The following is a 13,922-nucleotide window of genomic DNA, read 5'->3' on the forward strand; positions in this document are numbered from 1 at the left end:
CGCTATCCAAACACTATTAACCCTTCGTAAACCCATTTGAGCCGGTTTCCCTTCTTTGGCTACCCTCTTTGGAACCCGGAAGTACGAAAAAAAAAAAAAAGAGAAAAAGAAAAAAAAAGAAGAAAAAAAAAAGAGAAAACGAAAAAATATATGAAAAAAAAAGAAAAGAAAAAGAAAATATGATGAAAAGAAAAAGAAAAAGAAAACAAAAAATAAAAAACAACCAAAAAACAAGTGTTTTTCCTGAACTACGTTTGACTTGATTCTGAAAAGGTACGTAGGCAGCCTCTCCCTGAGGTTCAGTCACACCAAACAAAAATCCCAATTTCCCCAAAAATGAAACTGGGGCAGATGATATAATGGTTCGGCCATGAATCCGCCGAAATGGTTCCAAAGTTGTACCTCCGTCTAGAATTCTTTTTACCCAATACCTTGTCCAAGTCCTTCTAATCAATTGGCAAAGGCGTGGGAATTGAAAAGCAATATTGTTGGAAGCTGGTATAGTCCAAATGAGAGAAATAAAATGAGAGAGTCTTATCGGTGAAAACCTTCGGGCACCATAAGGCGACGGTGAGTAGAGAAACTGAAAATGAGAGAGTCCGCTTAGTGAAAACTCGCAAAGAGCACTATCGGGCGACGGTGAGAATAGAAATGAGAGAGGTCGATTGGCGAAAACCCGTAAAGGGCGCTGTCGGCCGAAAAGAAGGCATCTCACCACTAAAAGAGTCCTGGCAAGGTTCCCTGGTTTTGAAATACCGATTAATGGGTTCACGAGAAGCCGGAAAGTTTGTGTGGGTCGGGCATCAGGTCCAAGAAGCATGTCATGTTCATTTGAAGCCAGCATGCACACCCCAGATAAGTCCTCCTTTTTCCCCGAAAGGGATGCTTCTCTTTAAAATCACATGCTTGCCTTTTGCATACTTTTTCTTTGAATCCCTTTCGGCTTATCTCTGATTCAGTAACTAGTACAAAGAAAAGGTGGCAGGACCAGTTTCACAGGGCTTCACCTGGAAGAAATACCCAGCCTCAGTGAGTGCGTCAGGCCAATCTCGACTGACCATAGTGATTGATGCTTTTGAAGCAAAAAACATTGGAAAAGAAAGGAAGTCAAAGGCAAAGGTCCCAAGGGCAGAATAAAGTGACAAGGTCAGAGACCACACGGGCGACTCATAATGAAATCCCGGAAGCTGAACCCAGTCGGTTTGAACAGAGATTCACTCTCAAAGGCGATAAGCAGCAAAGTTCTCAACGGAAATGGGGCCGGGACCAAGCAATCAATAGGATCAAGGCCACAAAACCAACCACCGTTCCAGTTGTTCTTTGATGAAAACAGGTTTAATTCAAAGCAACCTTGCAAGAAGCAGGTGCAATCCGAAAAGAAATGAAACGCGCAAGCGCAGAAACAGCTTTGCAGCAGGAGAACGACCAAAGAGGAAGCTTTCCCTCTCCAGTTTCTTTCATGTGTCTGCAAAATAAAAGGAGAAACATGAAAAGGAAAAACAAAAGATAGAAGAAAGAAGAAAAGAAGTTAAAATAAAAATCCCAAAAAGAAAAACAAATCATGATAGCATAGGATCCCATTCCTTAAATATCCCGGCCAAAAAACCGAGGATCTCCCGGCACAAAAACCGTGGAGCTTTTCTTAAATATCCCGGAACAAAAACCGAGGATCTCCCGGCACAAAAATTGTGGAGCTTTTTCTTTCCAAAATCCCGGAACAAAAACCGAGGATCTCCCGACACAAAAACCGTGGAGCTTTTTCTTTCCAAAATCCCGGAACAAAAACCGAGGATCTCCCGGCATAAAAACCGTGGAGCTTTTTCTTTCCAAATCCCGGAACAAAACCGAGGATCTCCTGGCCAAAAAACCGTGGAGCTTTTTCTTTCCAAATCCCGGCCAAATACCGAGGACCTCCCGGCCAAAAACCGTGGAGCTTTTTCTTTCCAAATCCCGGCCAAAAGACCGTGGAGCTTTTTTCCAAATCCCGGCCAAAAACCGAGGATCTCCCGGTCAAAAAACTGTGGAGCTTTTTCTTTCCAAATCCCGGCCAAAAACCGAGGATCTCTCTACGCATTCCTGATTTGATTGCTTAGATATGTGTCACAACTAACTCACGAAATTTTTCTAGTGAAAACTGGGGCAGAAAATTTCGTTCGTTTGTTTGTTTAAATATCTTAAGCAGGTCAACCTCAAGACGCAAGGTGGGAAATGACCAATGGAAGGAATATCAATCCAGAATCAAGAAAAGAAGAAAAGAACAAAAGAGATGAACTCAAATGTGAAGCAAGCAAGGGCGCGGATTGCTCAAAATCTTATTGTAGTCACAAGCTCCGCTGATCCTGTTTTGACCCTATGCTGCGTGAAGAAGTAAATACCTACAACTTGCGAGCATCAAGATTCAGATCGAAGTCCACAGCAAAATCAGCTAAGACTCAAGATCAAGTTTCAAAAGAATTATAGATAGGAATCTTGTAACTCATAGTTGATAGGCATAGCTAGCTTAGCTTTGATTTTCCTTTTGGTGTAATAAGGAGGTCAGCAAGCAGTAGCAGCAGCAACAGCAGTGAAATTCACAGCTCCTGGTAGTCCTAGCTACCAAAAATTCCAGAACTACACTGACCTGATTCCTTTATAGCCAAGGATATGTAGGCAACCTTTGAAGCAGGGTTCGGTCAGACGGTTTTCAAAATGCTTCTCATGGAGTGTTGAGAAGGCAAAAATCCTTCATAGTGCTCATTTATCTTTGCCCGAAAACCCTCCGTGTCTTCGAGCAAAGAGGGGCAGCTGTGAGCACGTGATTTTTGCCCTAAGCAAACTATTCCAAAAGTTTCAAATAATTGATTTCTTTATTATTTTACAATTTTTGTGAATTTTTGTTAAATCTTTGTGTTAATTGGTTGCATTTTTATTCATATGAAAATACAAAAAAAGTATGCATTTGCATTTAGGGATTTAATTTCACAATTTTAGGATTAATTAGGTATTAATTAGTTGTAGAACAAAATTTAAAGGAAATTGCAAAAAAAAATATAGTTCTTTGCACTTTTAATTGTTAATTGTTGCATTTATCTTTAAATAGAGTTTTAAATAATTTTAGGAGTTAAAAGTTTAATTAGGTCTTTATTTTGTTTTAGCATTTTATAAAATCAGAAAAAATAAATAAATACAAAGGAAACACAAAAAAAAAGAGTAAAAATAAAATAAAAGAATGGTCTTAATAAAAGACCAAATTTTGGGGCCAAAATCCAATTTTTTAAGCCCAAAAATCACTTAAAATCAGACCAAACCACAAGCCCAACAACCCTGCCCGGTCCAATTGCCCCATATTCAAAACAACGTCGTTTTGTGGGTTTCAATCAGGACCGTCTAGGTTTCTTGATCGGACGGTCCTGAAGCTCACATCACTTAATATATATATGTCCAAACACACCCCCCTACCCCCTCACCACTCCTCTCTCACCCCCCCTCCTCAGAGACCCAAATAAACGCCGGCCACCGCCCTCCGCCCTGAGCCACCGCATACCACCGTCCCTCCGCCGTCCGCCGCCGGCCGGAAGAAATCGCGCCGCCGGCGGCGAAGCTCCAAATGGCTCCAAAATTTCACCACAAACTCATCTTCCCCTCCTCTTTCCAACCCCCAAACATAATTCCCTCAAAATCCCGGCCAAACGTGTCGTCGAATATTTAGATCGAAATTTTCGGCCAAAATACAACCTTGTTCAAACCGGCCCAAATTCACACCCCACAGTCTCCATGACCCCCTCTATCACAACCCCCAAAACCCCTGTCCCAAAAATCTTGCCGGAACTGCTCGATAACTTCGGCCAAAGTTCCGGTCAGAACCCTAATTCACCCAATCGACCCCAAATTTGTACCACACGACCCCCTCACCTCCCTCGTGCCAAGTCTTCACCGGAAGCATTCAAATGTCGCTGGAAATCAGTAAAAAGGCCCACAGAACCCTAGAATAGTCAGATAAGTTTTCCATTTTTATATCTCTTTCTTTCTTCCTTTTTGATTTTTATGTGTTTTGTTTCGCCTTGCATTTATTGTTTGTGTTTTAGTTCAATTTTTTCAGATTTTATTAATTTAGTCTTCGATTATTTGTTTTGGTTAGTTTTAGTATTAGTTATAGTTATAAATTAGTCCAATCATTAATTGATAAATAGTGTGGTATTTAGTTTGAAACATATGATATTAGTTGTAATATGTTTTGCTTAGATGCTAGTATCGATTTTTGTTTTAGATATTCATTTGGTTCTGTGTTAATATTTTGTTAGTTTAGATTAGTTTAGTTGTTGATTGATCTTTGATTCAGTATTTGGTCCATTAATTCAGACTTTGGTTATAGCTGATAATTATAATCCTTCAAATAATTTTGGTTGGGTAAAAGGGACTGGGGTTTAGTACAGGTTAGTAATTTCAGAATAAATAAAAGGGTAATTTAGGCATAGAAAAGGGTAGTTTTATTAGGAATAGTAATTTTTAAAGTAGGGAAGGGATAGTATAGGAATTGTAATGGGTATAGGACTTTCTAGAATAGACTTTAGTATAGTTTTCAATAAAATAGGTGTTGTTACTTGGGTAACAAGTTTAAAAATAAGGGACTAAAAGCTGAAAATGAGAAGGACTAAAAAGAAAACTAAAAATCTGAAGGAAGCCTTAGGCTTTGCCTATAAAAGGCACACCCATTGCCTTGTTTAACAAGTTTTTACACCTCTGAAAATTCCCAAAACTTTCCAGCTTATAATTTTTCACAAAAAATCTAGAAACCTTCTTCAGATCTTAATCTCTGAAAAAAAATCCAAAAAAAAAATAAATGAAAATACAGTAAAAAATCCCAAAATATACTGTTACATTGAAGTTTTCTTTAGCTTAGTTAGTTAATCTGAATTCCTAGCATCCTAGATTCAATTGCAAGTCACTTTGGAATCCATTCAGGTTATTTTGGTTATTCATAGTTGCTGAAGATATTCTGGGGGTTGCTGAGTCCAATTTCCAGTTTATTTGAGTGTATTCAAGTCATTTATGGTTGATTGCTTAGTTTCAACTGATTTCAAACTCTTCCTGGGTTGTTGAATGCATTTCTGGGCTGTTATCTGATCTCTACTAGAACTGCTGCTGACCTTCTTCTTCTTCTCTTTGTCTCATCATAATTCCAGGTATTTTCTCTAACTCAAGTTGATCCAGAAATACGAATCCACATGTACGAACAGTCCTGGAGTTTAAATGATAAGAATGTTAGATTTTCATATTGAAATACAGATGTTATTGGCCTTTTACAATAGTTGTGATATTCATTCAATTAATATTGGCCTGTAATTAAACTGGACTGCAGTAAACTGTTGAATTTTGGATTTGTATTAGGTCATCTAAAACCAGGAGCCTTAGTGTAGTGTAGTTTAGTTTCGAATGCTAGTTTACTTAAATTTGCAAATCAATATATGTATGTTTTGAGTTGGCTGTTTAAGGAGTTCAGTATATATATGTTTTAATGTTGACATCAATGAATTATGTTTTAAAAGATGAAGGTTCTGCATTACCTCAACATAGGTGTTAATTATGGCATGCTTAGTTCCTTGAAGTTCTGATATTGAGTAAAACTAAAACCAGCCAATGATTGAAAGATTAAGGCTCAACAGCCTCTTTGTATTTAATTTAAGCTTCAGATTAACCAATGCACCACCTCAGTTCTATTTCTGGATTACACCTTGTTTGGGCTTTGGCAAAGACCTAAGGTTGGGCGGTTGTTGGATCAGCAGAGTTCAAGCCCAAGTTTGTCACGCCAAGTCCACGTCTGGGTAGTATTTTAGGCATTAAACCTGTATTGGGCCAAGTTTGAAGGCCCAAAAATGCTGAAATCAAAAATCCTTTAAATTATATTAGGAATATGGGGATTGATTTGCAAATATAAATTTAGGTTCTCGTGTTAATAGCGGGTTCAAATTAGGAGGGTTTCCCCTTTTGTTTGAATTCGGACTTGAACCCGAGACCCGAATTTATAGATGTAAATTAATTAGGCCCTTTTAGAGACAAAAAATAAATAGAAAATCGTAGTTCGCTTTAGTTTGGCCTCTAAATAATAAAGTGAGATGCGCCTCGCCGAACAAAATGCATAAATTTCGAGGCCCTCATTAAATACTTTATTAAAATATTTTAGAAATTCGGGACATGCCATTTAGCGAATTTTCATGGCTTCCCGCAAAGTTAATAAGGCGCTAGCCACTTTAGGCACGCTTTTAATAATTTTACTTTCCTAAACTCGGGTGCGCATTTCATGCAACCCAAATCCAAACCCCAAAACGTTGAACAAGAGGTGTTTAGGATCCGGGTGCATTTCATGTGACGTGATCCAAAAACACGCTCTTAAACGGCGTTCACTTTCGTAAAAACAAAATAAACTCAAAGCGGTAAATAATCTTAAAATTGCACTATAGGTTTAAATATGTATAAAAACCAGATTTTAGCCATTTATGATAATTTAAGCGACCGTGCTAGAACCACGGGATCCGGGGGTGCCTAACACCTTCCCTCGGGTCAACAGAATTTCTGGTTCGCAGACTCCAATTGGGAAGTCGAAATTTTCCTCGATTTGGGATTTAAATTAAATCGGTGACTTGGGACACCAAAAGCCAATCCTATCCCAAGTGGCGACTCTAAAAATAAATAAATGATCCCATTTCGAATAATGTCACTTTAAATGGAAAAACTCCCTTATACATTTATCCTTTGGGGTAGGTGTGTAAAAAAGGAGGTGTGACAGTGGGAAATGGTCCTTCCTGGTAGCCAAGTTCAACTTCCTGTAATCCATACAGATTCGCCAACCTATGACTGTTCGTGTAGAGATCAAATCGTTCTTCTCATTTTTCACTACCGTCACCTCCCTTTTTTGGTACACACTGCACTGGGCTAACCTAGTTGCTGTCAGAGATGGGGAATATGATTCCCGCATCTAACAATTTAATCACTTCCTTTTTCACCACTTATTTCATGTTGGGGTTCAGCCTTCTTTGATGTTCTCTGGAAGGTTTGTGCCCATCTTCCAGTAGAATCTTATCATACAGAAGGCCAGGCGGATCCCCTTAATGTCTGCAATAGTCCACCCAATTGCAGTCTTGCACTCAGTTAGTACCTGCAAAAGTTGTTGTGCCTGCACATCTAACAAACTAGCTGAGATATAACAGGAGAAGTTGAGTCAGGTCCTAAGAATGCATACCTGAGATGGGATGGCAGTGGCTTCAGCTACAACTTTGGTGGATCTTCTATTGACGACTTAGCTGGAGGAGTTTTTCTTTCCTCTAAGTGCAAAGGCTCAAATTCAAGCTCTCTTTTCCAAAAACCATGGCCTTCAGGAGCAAGTACCCACTCTGCCAAGTCTTCACCATTAGCTTCGTCTAAGTTCATGAGACAAGTTTCTAGAGGTTCTTTAATGTTCAAAGCTTCATCTTCCTCCTCCAGGACTACACCCACCACATCTATTAGAGAGAAATTAGCAAATTCACTTGGTCTCCGTATAGATTTCTGCACGTTGAGTGTTATCTCTTCATCATTTAATCTCATTTTGAGCTCTCCAGTTTCACAATCAATTAAGCTCTCCCAATGGCCAAGAATGGTCTTCCCAAAATTATGGGAATTTCCTCATCAACCCGACAGTCAAGGATGATAAAATCTGCTGGGAACACAAACTTCCCAACCTGTACCAATACATCATCTAGAATCCCAGAGGGCCTATTCATTGTTCGGTCGGCTAGCTGTAGTAGCATAAACATGGGTCTAGCTCTTCCAATGCCTAGCCTTTTATAGATAGCTAGGGGCATAAGATTTATGCTTGCTCCCAGATAACATAGTGCCTTAGCAAATGCAAAGTTGCCTATTGTGCAAGGGATTGTGAAACTCCTTGGGTCAGACAGCTTCTCAGCTATGGGTCTCGTTACAGCAACACCGTAGGTTTGGGTCAGTGTAACCGTGGCCAAGTCTTGAAAGTCGAACTTGCGGGACATCAAGTCCTTCATCATCTTCGCATAACCAGGCATCTCCTTTAAAGCATCAATCAATGGATGTTTACCTGAATTTGCTTCAACATCTCCAAGAATTTCTTGTACTGCTCATCTTTTTGATACTTGTCCAATCTCTGTGGGAATGGTGCTGGAGGTCGCTTCTTCCCTGTGATTTGGTTTTTTTCTTGTTCAGGTATTGCTTCTACTGTCGGTTCCGGTGTAGCCTCAATCTCTTTCACAACCTCTTCTTCTTTGTTGGTGTTCTCTTGCGCATTTTGTATCGTCACCACAGTTAACCCTGCTGAATCATCTATCTCAATGGGTACTGGCACCAGTGTCTCAGTCGGTCTCCTTTCGCGAGCAATTTCTTGCTCCTGATCTAAGTCTCTACCATTTCGGAGACTTACTGCCATCAGCTGCTTCGGACCCTGCTCTTTTGGATTGATTTGGGTGTCTGCAGGTAACGTCCCATGAGGAGGATTATTTAGGGCCATGGAAATATGTCCTAATTGGATCTCAATATTCTTTATCACTGACTCATGTGAGTCTACTCTGTCAGCTAGTTTTCCAGTGGACCCAATCACTTGTTGCATCATTCCCTCAAGTCTAGCAAACCCATCTTCCTATCTCACAATCTATTGTTGTGGAGGTTGTTGATAAGCATGCTGTTGATTTAGATGGTTGTACCTTTGTTGCCTTCGGTAAGGCACCATTTGCCCCTGTGGTCGCATAGCCCCATGGTTATTGTTGTTATTGTACTGCTGCTGAGCTGGTCTATATTGTTGATTCTGCTGACCCCAATTCTGACCACCTGATCTCAGTTCCCCTTAGTTGGCCACATAATTCATGTTCTCCTGATATTGTTGATTATCACCTTCAGCATTCCACGAGCAGACATATGGTTGATTAATGCATGATGTACATAGACCCCCATTAGTTGCATCAACTATGTGTACCTGCTGCTTCTGGCCTGATGCTTCAACCTTTTTAGTGAGGATGCTCATTTGTGTCAGTAGAGTGGCTATATTTTCAGCTATGGAGCTAGCCGGGTCTAGAGCCACTGAGTGAACCACATGAGTGATTGGAGCGTTTCTTGTTGTCCATCCGGAGTTTTGTGCCATCTTGTCAAGTAAGATCTTGCTCTCTCCAAATGTTTTGCTCAAAAATGCTCACCTGCTGAAGCATCAACATTGGCTTTCAAACTATCTGCCAAACCCATATAAAATCTCTGCCCCAACATCTGCTCCGGAATACCATGATGTGGACACGTAACCAGCAGACCCTTGAATCTCTCCCACGTTTCGTGAAGCGTCTCAGTTGGTTTCTGTCTGAAGCTCAATATCTCATCAATTTGTTGAGCACTCTTGTTGGGTGGATGAAATTTGCTCAAATATTGCTTGACTAATTCCTCCCAAGTAGTGATGGAGTTGATGGGGAGTGAATTAAGCCAAGTCTGAGCTGCTCCTGTCACTGAGAATGGAAACAACAACAAACGCATTGCTTCCGGTGTCACATTGTGTTGCCTCTGCGTGGCACAGATTGACAGGAAATTCTTTAGATACTACTGAGGATCTTCAACGTATGACCCAGAGAACAATCCCTTGTTTTGCAACAAACGTAGCATGTTATTTGTGATCTGGAATGAATCTGCTTGTATCTGAGGGACTACAATGGCAGTTGCTAAGTTGTCAGAGGTGGGTTGTGCCCAATCATATAGTGCTGCTTCTGGCACAATAGGTGCCACACCCTGATCGTTTGGGTCATTCATGTTGTTTCTGTTGTTTAGATTATAGTCTTCCATGTCTGGTTCAATGTTTTCGGTGGAGTTCTGTTGTTGTTTGCCTTTCCTGTTTGCACGATTCAATGCCTTGAAAACTTTCTCAGGATCTGATAATGCTTCGAGCAATTCACCAGTTCTTGAGGAGTTTCTAGGCATGCACCTGTAACAACCAAGCCTACAAACGTTAGAATTTTAATGGTCAATTTAAATTGAAGAAAATTGACTACACTAAGAATTTTTGCACTTCTTTTTAACTGCGATCAATAACACCGTTAATTCCCCGGCAACGACGCTAAAATTTGATCACGCCCAACTATGCCTTATAAAAAAGGACAAAGCGGTCACTGCAAATATATTCCGATTAACAAGTCCGGAGTCGAATTCCACATGAAATTAACCTATCAATCATAGCTACTGGACTCACAAAAATTCACGTATTCAATCTTCAAAGATATTTGAATAACAAATTGTGTGTTTATTAACTAAATATTATGTAATAAAATTGTAGTGATTAAGAACTAGCTATAAACGGTTTGTAAGCAAGAATGAGAATGGTCTAAGGTTCTGATTTCCCCTCTTGTCGGAATCCTTCCGCTATGTTTGCTATAAATTTGCCTAAGACTTCTCTATCGATCATGAGCACTCTGACTGTCGTAACTCTCTCCCGAGTAATTACAACAATATACTAGACAATTCTCCCGAATTACGCTAGCTGGCCTTAGTTACAGCTCACTTAGATCGCACCCAAGGTTTCGTTATCCCTAATCCCACCTTTAAACTCTTCGTATTAATCCCTCATACGTTAGGAGTGGTATTGTTCAACAACTAACTAAATATGCACTCTCTCCCGAGTAATGCATACTAAATAGGCACAGCCGATTGAGGGCCCTTCAATCAACAAGAATCACAATATAGTTGAACAAATAGAGAAAATATTAGGGCAAATCTATATTAACATAACGCGAAATTCATCCTCCAAGAGATTCTATCAAAATCCTAGATTAGGAGTTTAGCCACGCATAATCGTTTTCACAATCATAATGATAGAATTCATCATCAATGATAAAAATAAGAAGAAGAAAGGTAAAAACTCTATGCCGAATCTTCTGCCTTGCTTCTTGCCTTCAAACACACTTCAAAAACCTCGATAGTCTCTTTTTGGGCGAGCTGGGCTTCTTATAGGTCAAGGAGAGTCGTCCTGGAAATTACACAATTGACCTTGCATTATTTGGCTCCAAAACACTCTTTTAGCTTCCTCCTAACTCAGAATGGCTCCTGCAAAGCATAAAACTCTTAATTAGAGCATTTTGTTATCTTTTACATTCAAACATTGGTAAAGTGCGGCCAAATTAGTGTGTAAATAATAGCTAAATTGCATGATTATCGTCTACTATCACCGCGTCATTTGGTAAATGTTTTGGTTTGGATTAGGGCTAGTCGTGCCAAAAATAATACTCCTAAGACTTACTAAAGAGAGAAGTGTTAATGGAAAATTCTCATATTTTTCTTCGTAGATTAAAGATTAACTTCTGAACTCTGATTAGTATTTGATTTAAATTTTAATGGATTAAAATGGGTTGAACATTTCAGTGGTCATGATCGGTTGTGTCAAAGTTAGACGAGTTAGCAAAGATGTCATAGCCAAATTTGCTAAAGTCAAAATCATTCCTCCGTTTGTTTATTTTCTAGTGTAACTGTACTGTTGTGCTTGTCGTCATATCTTGCAGTTAAAATTTTTAAACTATTTGTTTAATTTTCCTTCTCTTTGCTTTTTCTAGTTCTTTTGAAGTCATACAACTGGAAAAACCACACTAAATAAAGAGCCACAGCACAACCAGCGCAACTCAAGTTCATTTATTTATTTTTATTTTTTGTAATTTGTTCAGTCACCAAACAAAAATAAAACATGTTTCTTCTATCAATAAAGAGAGAAAGTTTGCAAAGTATGGGAAAAAAAATATACATAACAAACCAAAGGAAACAAACTATTTTATATTAGGAAAAATTACATAACTAACTTATGCATTGTATTTAACATACATAAATCCACACTGATATAATTACAATTCTTAGCTATTCTTTTGTAAGGTAAATACAGTGATACAGTAGCTATACGTATCACTGTATTTCAGAGTGTTATATGCGTTGATACAACCATTTAGAGCGAATGAATGTAAGTTAAAATAGCACGGGCTAGCCAGTTTTCGGACTGGTCATTCAATAATAGCCACCGTTTGCCAAGTCATTGAAAAATAGCCACTATTTTGCTGCAGCAGAGACCGCTCCAACATAATATACTGGAGTTCGGTGCACCTGTGCATGAACTTTCAGCATATTATGCTGGACCGGTATACTTTGCTCGCTCCAGTATATTATGCTGGAGTATTTTCCGGATTTTGAACAGTATTTTCTTTCAGATATATCTTTACATGAAAAGTGGCTAAATTTCGACGACTTTTGAAACTGTGGCTATTTTTGAATGATCACTTGTAAATCTGGCTATTTTATAATTTCTCCTTGAATGTAAGTTAGGGGTGGGCATCGGTCGGTTCGGTCGGTTATTATAAAAATACCATTCGATTTATCGGTTTTCGGTTTGTAATATTAATAACCAAATCAAACCAAAGTATTTACGGTTCGGTGCGTTTTTTTCAAAGTTCGGTTCGGTTATTTTCGGTTTCAAACGGTTGTAGACTTGTAGGAACAGCGAAGTCTGTCCTTATCTATCTATAATTAAAAGCTGAGGAAAAAAGCATGTCATGAAGTCAAGTGACAGTATCCCCAATAGACACTTGGCAGATTCAGACAAAGCTCCAATTTCTTTGGAAGTACACGAATGAAATTCACTTTCAAAACCGTCAATCTCAAAAACTGTACACCTTCCCTTGGAAAATTCTTATTTTTCATTGTTTAAAATTATTAAATAAACATGGTTGGGTATACAAACCGTTCAAACTACCCACGTTGGTGGGAAAACCAACCGTTCATACTGGGCTTTATATATATGATTTTTTTATTTTTAAAAATTTTAATTAACTGAACGTTCTGGGCTTCATATATCTTATTAATTTTTTTTAAAAAATTTTAATTAACTGAACGTGGGGTAAAATTTAACTCCACAATTTTAGGTTTAAACTTTTTACCTACAACTTACCCTAAATTGTTACGCTCAACTGTGTAACCCACGATTTAGTATAGTGGGTTCCAACTGATAAAAACTGCAAATATATATTTCCTCCCACAACTTAACCTACTGCAATTCTACTTTTCGTTTTCATATCAAGATTACAAGTAAAGTTACTTCTTATGCAAAAGATGACTATTCACATTGATTTCATCAAGGATATAACAATTTCAAAGATGCAATGGAAGTTGAAAGTTCGGGTTGTCCGTATGTGGAAAATACCGGATCGTTTTAATCCTGGAAATATATTCTCAATTGAATTGGTTCTACAAGATGAAAAGGTGTTTTAAATATGTTATTCGCTGTGTAATTCCTTTTTTGTTTTCGAAATTTCAATATCAATATATATAGATTTTATTTGCTCTGTGACATTGTTATATGAATACTTTCAAATTGCAAAAAACAGTGTACCTTCCAAGTGTTCTATACATTGATTTGCTTTGCTTGCAAGTGTAAAACAAGCTAATTGCCAATGTTGACCACCTGCACATCTGTAAAAACATGCTTATATAGCAGGTTAACTGTATATATACACACAGTAGGTGGAGTTTACTTTATTTAGTCAAAAGAAAGAATTCTGTTTTCATATTTTTTTGCTAACGCATGTTGTCATCACATACATAGAAAATGCAAAATCTAACAAATACAGAAATTAAGTTGCAGAGTATATAAATATGCAGAATTTTAACTTCTTTCGACTAAAAAGAATGCAGAATATATAGTTTGTACACTTGCAACTGTTAACCAAGTTTATTGCCAATCTGCACCACCTTTACATCTCTATAAACTTTTTAGCAATTACCAACAGCACTGTATATATACACACAGTAGTATATATGTGAGTAATTCAAATAATCCATCATGGAGTTCAACATGATGTAACAAATATCCATCATGCTCTTTTCCTCAGCAGATTTGCATCTAACCTGGTAGTTCAATAATTTGCAAAACTATATTTTTT

Source organism: Nicotiana attenuata, unplaced genomic scaffold, assembly GCF_001879085.1.
Source record: "Nicotiana attenuata strain UT unplaced genomic scaffold, NIATTr2, whole genome shotgun sequence".
NCBI classification, from domain to species: Eukaryota; Viridiplantae; Streptophyta; class Magnoliopsida; order Solanales; family Solanaceae; genus Nicotiana; species Nicotiana attenuata.